This window comes from Oratosquilla oratoria, chromosome 39, assembly GCF_046742065.1.
Source record: "Oratosquilla oratoria isolate Oo_2021 chromosome 39, ASM4674206v1, whole genome shotgun sequence".
Taxonomy (NCBI): domain Eukaryota; kingdom Metazoa; phylum Arthropoda; class Malacostraca; order Stomatopoda; family Squillidae; genus Oratosquilla; species Oratosquilla oratoria.
The window spans coordinates 15,408,211-15,414,820 of NC_134815.1; the positions used below are offsets into that span (position 1 = coordinate 15,408,211).

Here is a 6,610-nt window from a genome sequence, read left to right on the forward strand (position 1 = left end):
GCTTATGCATTCAGAGTTTTATGACGCCACATCAAAGTTCTGCTGAATGGATCACTATCTAACAGCTAGTCAGTTCACAACCTCATCAAATAGCCATCTTCCTCCAAATTCAAATGTTAAGACCTGCGAAAAAATCTCTGTAATAAATCTACGGCATGGAAATGAGAGATAACCACTCACCTTACTTCCACCACCCTTGTAAACAACCAGCAAGCTAACCGAAGTGTTTGTGTGTCCTGCGTAGATTGAACGATTTCAGTGAGAAACTAGTGCCTTTGTGTTATTCTAGTACTGTGGGTTGGAATGTTAACATATAAATATGTTATAACAAAGCATATATTTTTTACATGATTTTGTACTCCATATATTTTAATTCTATGTTTTTCATATTATATCTCAATTTGTTATCCCGTTGAAATTTTTAAAATCGAGTCGTTTGAAATTTGGAAAATGAAAAAAAAAATCAAACTGAATTTTTTAATTTGAAAGTTTTACATTGTTTTTATATAAAAGTTATAGAACATTTTATATATATTCTACGTTCAGTAAAATTTCCAATGTTTCTTCTCCACTTCTAATTTATGTTTCACCCATGGAGAAATACTAATGCTTACATCTCTAGCAGACTTTATCTAATCGCTATTACTTACCCCACTTCTCATTTTATATTAATTGTTCGTAATTTCAAGCTCTCAGTTATATCAAGTAGAAGTTTCACGTCTTATGGTGATATATAAGTAGTTTAGTCTGTGACAGGGCACACAATAAACCCATAACCATGTCAATATATGTTTTCGGACTTCGACTATGTGACACCACAATATTTATTAATAATTAGTGTCAGTTTATTTTTCAAATATTCTGGTTTCCCAGATTATGTCAATGACAAGAGAAACATTCACTGTTTTGGAACTAGCTGTTATCAAATTAGTTTTTGTCATGCTTGCGATACCTATGCGTTTCCACATATACAAAATTTTGGTCATCCTCCTATTATTACAAGTTTAGTTTCCATAATAACTGATCTCCTACACCTCCCCCCGCCCTCATTAAAAAAATTATATAAAGGTAACTTTGCAGTGATAATCAGTTCCTAGAAGTATACTATAATACTGACTTGATTCTGAAATTTTATGTACAGATCCTGTGAAAGTAGGAATATATTGAAAAATACATTTGAACCCAATGATCTGCTGGTCATGATGGTTTGTTTATCCATTTTTGTGATAACCCTCTTCTTGACTCCTTTTTCGTGACAACGCACGTCCAGCAATTTCTCTGGTTCTATTTCAATATCACGGAAACATATTTGTTAAATTCCTGAATCACGTAAACACTGATATTCAACATGAAGCTTATGTTGTCCAATAACTCCTAAGCTAATATAACCTGACATAACCACACCATTATGATTATACATAGAAAAAATAAATATTTTAAATACAAAAAAAAGTGAATACTGTGGATGATACTGGAATAAAATATACCATGGCATATATGATATACTCACCATTAATGGAAAAAATACGAATGTTTAACAATGTTTACTTAGTTTTATTAGTTTTCATATGTATTTAGTGAAGTATTTAATTAGAAACATGATTTTGATATATCAAAGTTTTGTGATTCATACCCATAGATTTGAAAAAAAGATTAAATCTGTTAATCTTTTGTCACACCTCACTAATCTTTTTCATATCTCATTTCACACATACTTCACTTCACAACTATCACACTTTTTGATTAACACCTATTCTCTTTAGTTATTTGAGCAATTCTTAAGTCTGAGGTGAGAGAGTATTTTGAGCAATTCTCTCTATAGATGAGCTTTTATGTCAGTATATAAGCTTGTCATGTTGTGAGTCACTCAGCATGGAGATTATCAGGACTAAACAAAGTAGAGACAAGCTGTCTTGATAGATACATATACATCAATAAGAGGACATACCGAAACTGGATCCGATGGCAGTGCACTCAGCAACACATACTGTTGAGGGTGTAAAATGTACCTCTATTATACATATCTATTAAATGCATATTTATTATGTATATTTTACATATTTCTCAGTGTAAAATAAAAGTGTCCTCAATTTAAATAATTGTCTGGTGTTAATTATTAATACAATATTAATTTAAAAAACTTGTGAGCAGTTGTCTATGCACCAGAATAGAATCCACATTTTCCTTTTCTTTATGCATTTGAATTATCTATTTATCTATGGAAAGGTTAGGTTAATTTAGAAACTATTCAGAAATTTCATGTTAGATAACTATGCTTGTGTGATTCTGAAATTTCACCATTTCTCTTCCATTGTTTGTGAAACTAAACCCATCCCTGTTCTTTGAAACACCAGGAAACATTCAGAAGTAGTTATAAGAAATTACATGATACTTACAGTCAAAAGTCCCCTTGCCAGTTGACTGGTTGGGTGTTGGCACTATTCAACACAGCCACCACAACTTCTCCAACTTATCCATGCAAGACACTTAGTAGTGAGACCAAGAGATCCTTGTTGACAGCTCATTAAATATCCATGCCCATATAAAACTTTTGGTAAATAAAACAGTTGGGTTCTATTACAGTATCATGCAAACATATTTTTCACTTCTTTCATTTTTGCATTTGAAAGATCTATTTTTTCTTTGGAAAGATTATGTTAAGTTAGGAGCTATTGGACAGCATAAGCTTCATGTTAAATATCCAAACTTGCATGATTCTGGAATTTTACCAACAGCAGGGCTGGCCAACAACCTCAAATCTAATTTGTTGCTATAGTGACTTCATGCATAATACCCAGAAAATGTATCAAATCTATGCTAGATTTTGGGTCCATAGTATGGAGTATGAGATACTAAGGTGATGTGAGACCCCATCAGTCTGATTAGCATCACTGGACCAAGCAGATAACCTCTATTACTTTTGTTATGCTGACTGTCTGAAGTTAACCTCTAGTCTGTACAAACCAGACTACAAAAAACTGACCTCAAGTGTTGGAAAGTCTTCCATAATCAGTCCATCACCTCTCCAGCTGACCTCTTCACTTCTCTAGTTGGACTCGTGATATTGCCCTCCTAGAAGAGAGCTCAGAGCTCGTATATGACCAATCTGTGGGTAATGCTGTGACCTTACACACACACACACACCCAACTCTCTGCCCACAAGAGTTGGAGTAATGACCTGCAGCACAGCAATACTGAAATTATTTCAGCCCTGGGCTGGATTCGAACCCAGACCACTATAGTGGCAGCCAGGAACTCTACCACCATGCCACATGTCATGTTAAGAGGTGTTATAATAGCCAATCACCACACACCAGAAACTTTAGGAACAGAGTGCCTCAGGGCTCTGTCCTATCCCCAACAATCTTGATCTATACATGCACAATATACCCATACCCCAGAAATACAAATCTCTTCTTATGCAGACAACATAACAATTAAATACCCACACCATAACACAGACAGTCACAGAAGTACTACCACCATACCTTGACACACTCAACAAATGGTTCACTACAGACTCAAAATAGCCTCAACCAAATCCACAGTCACACTTCTCGCCACATCAAAACACAAATACATGCCACACCTCTTTTTCAATATCCTCCTATCACACACACACGCACACCCATGCTAGGCTCGCATAATTCATCACTGAATGTATGTATTGTTTGTATACTTTACAGAAGTGGTAGTTTCTTTGTTCTGTCCAAATACTGTACCTGCAAGTGATAAACATGCATTGAGTCTAGATGTACATTTTGTCTATGTTTTGTGATGTGTTATATGACATGGATATATATGTTATGCCAAGAATCTTGAGTATGTGTGTCATACTCAGATACACATTGCCAATGAGACTCACACCCCAATCACTCTCACCACTCGTACAAAACTGTATGATTTCATTGTGTACACTTCTCATGTCAAACATCTTGAGTGTGTTTGCAACCAAGCATGGGACGACCAGCAGGAAAAAAGACATCAGCTCAACAACAGAGCTTATCCACTTAATCTAGAGCTACTTGCCCAGAATACAGAAGGATGTGTGGGTCAAGAATTGGGCTCCACAGTCATCTCTGCTGGCATCAACACCAAAGACCATGGCATCACCACCCATACTCACTTATCACATTTCATGATGTGATCACTGACAGACTGCTGTACACAAGCAAGTTTTGTGAGACATGAATTTGTACTTCATTTTAACATAATTTCTTTAGCTTAAAGACTTGCATGTGAATAATGATTAATTTCTGCTGTATTTTTTTCAGATTAGGTTTAAGGGGTTCTACAACTTTATGAAGTAAGAGTTTAATGCAGTCCTGTTCCCAAGAAAATTTGTAAATATAAAACATAAGCAAATTTTATTTTTATGGGAATAATATATTATAATTCTTAGAAAGTTTTCATTAATTTGCTACAACTCTAAAAGTATGAATTTCTTGGAGTGTATATGATTTTTAAGCTGAAAACATGTAGCATCGGATTTAGTTAGTTTAAACATCATTCAGTATGTTGCATGTTCTCATATATAAGCTTATTCATATAACTATCATGTTGGTAGTCTCACAATGTAATTGGGCTTTTGAATTTTGAACATGTTAGATGTGTGTAACAGTTAATCAGGTGATAATAATATTGTCTTAATCTACTAGCATATGATTAGGGTTTTGTGACACTAGATTTAAGAATAATTTAGGATTTAAACATTACAATATATTAAAAAAATGTCTGGTACAAGACAATGGTTGAGATTGAAAATGGTTGGTATATGAAGAATGGGTTAATTGGAGTAATTCTACATATAGAGGAGTCGGTAGTTAAAAAAATAGAGGAGTCAAAGGTATTAAGTAATAACTACACAACCATGGGTACAAGGAGCTTTGAAAATGATGAGAGCTGGCAAAGCACCTGGGTTGGATGAGTGTCAAGAGGATTGTCTGAAAAAGGGAGGTGTAGTTATTGTGGACTAGCTGGTGAGGTGGTTTACTTTACCTTATGTTACCTTATGGGGATCTCAGTGAACACACTTTGGTTACAGGGAAGAGTGGTGGAAAACTGGATGAGTGTCTGTATACATTTGCTTTGCAAGGTAAAAAATGGACAAATTGGATTGTAGTAGTTTTAGAGGGATCAGTTTGTTGAGTGTAGTTGGAAAGGCGTATAGGAGGAAGATAGGTTATTATATCTATAGTATATGGGGTTGATGGTGAGTGATAAATAACAGCCGATATGTCCTAAGCTTATCTTTAGTATGACCTTTCAGTCAGGATGTAACTACAAAAAACATGATCTCAAACAACCATGACAACATGGGACTGTTCAGACAGACACTCTAGGGAACGACAACAACCATGACAACATGATTTACCCAGTCTCAGCAAGGTCACTAAACACTACATTTCTCCCCTTTTAATAAACATATAAGTTATAGTCACAAATCCAACCTATCAGGTGGTCTATGGATGCGACTAGAACATTGTATCTCTTTTGTCTGTACTGAGCAATCTTTGTTATTACAAGGTCTTCTCTTGGAGGTTCTACATTAGTATTGTCTTCAGTCACAGGTGAATCCAACATTAGATTACTAAAAACATCTATTCTAACTGAAGATTTATCTATGGAAGTATCAGTTTAATGGTTACTCTTAGGTTGGCCAAAATCACCCACAAATATAGGCGTGATTTGATCTTTATGTCTTTTCCAAATATTTCCCAAACTTTGAACCCTCACCTTATAATTTCTTGAACTAAGCACTTCATCAATCTTTCCCTCCACCCATGGGGAACCTTTACCAAAATTGCAAACAAACACTGCATCATTCAGTCCATACAAGGGCTCTTCCTCCTTAAACACTTTATTATTCAACCTACTAGAGTATCTGTCCTGCACTCTAACAGCTTCTACAGTACCCTTGAAAACTCTATTAAACATTAACTCTGCTGGGGACTTACCTCTTAACCGTAGAAGAATTGATGGTTCTTCAGTAATTATATAGGAATCTACATACTCTGGTATGCATATCTCCTTTTGGAAACTTTTTCTAATCCCTCTTTGAATGTTCTTACTGCCCATTCTGCTAATCCATTCAACAATGGATGATAAGGTGCTAGTGTTACATATCTAGGGCCATTTTTTCCTAGAAAATCCTCTATTCTATTAGAAACCAGACTAGGGGCATTATCTGACACTCTTGTATCCAGAATCCCATAGCAAATGACTATGTTAAATGTCTTATAGTTACTGTCAAAGTTGCAGTGGTAGCAAAATGAATATCCAAAAACTTACTGTTGGAATCTACAATCATAAGAAAATAGTTCCCTTCAATAGGTCCAGCATAGTCTATATACAAGCTAGACCATGGTGTACTAGTTTTAGACTAAGACAATATTGGAGCTTTAGTATTCTTAAAATGTTTAAAACAAATACTACAATTCTTAGTGATTTCTCCAATGTCTTGATCTATCTTTGGCCACCATACCCAATTCCTAGCTACTACTTTCATTACATTGATGCCATTATGGCCATTATGTAAATGGTTTAATGCTTTAACTCTTAAATCTACAGAAATCAATACTCTGTAAGGTGATGAGATGTACAAGGGGTG

The 6,610-nt window shown here is 35.0% G+C and overlaps 1 protein-coding gene across 1 annotated transcript in view; it reads right to left on the reverse strand.

Annotated features, from left to right (window-relative positions):
- Positions 1-138, reverse strand: part of LOC143020298 (uncharacterized) — a 26,811-nt gene extending 26,673 nt beyond the window's left edge. The window contains exon 1 of the mRNA XM_076176560.1: positions 82-138. The gene's annotated coding sequence lies outside the window, so the exon portion shown is untranslated. The remainder of the gene's footprint in view (positions 1-81) is intronic.
- Between the last annotated feature and the right edge of the window lie 6,472 nt (positions 139-6,610).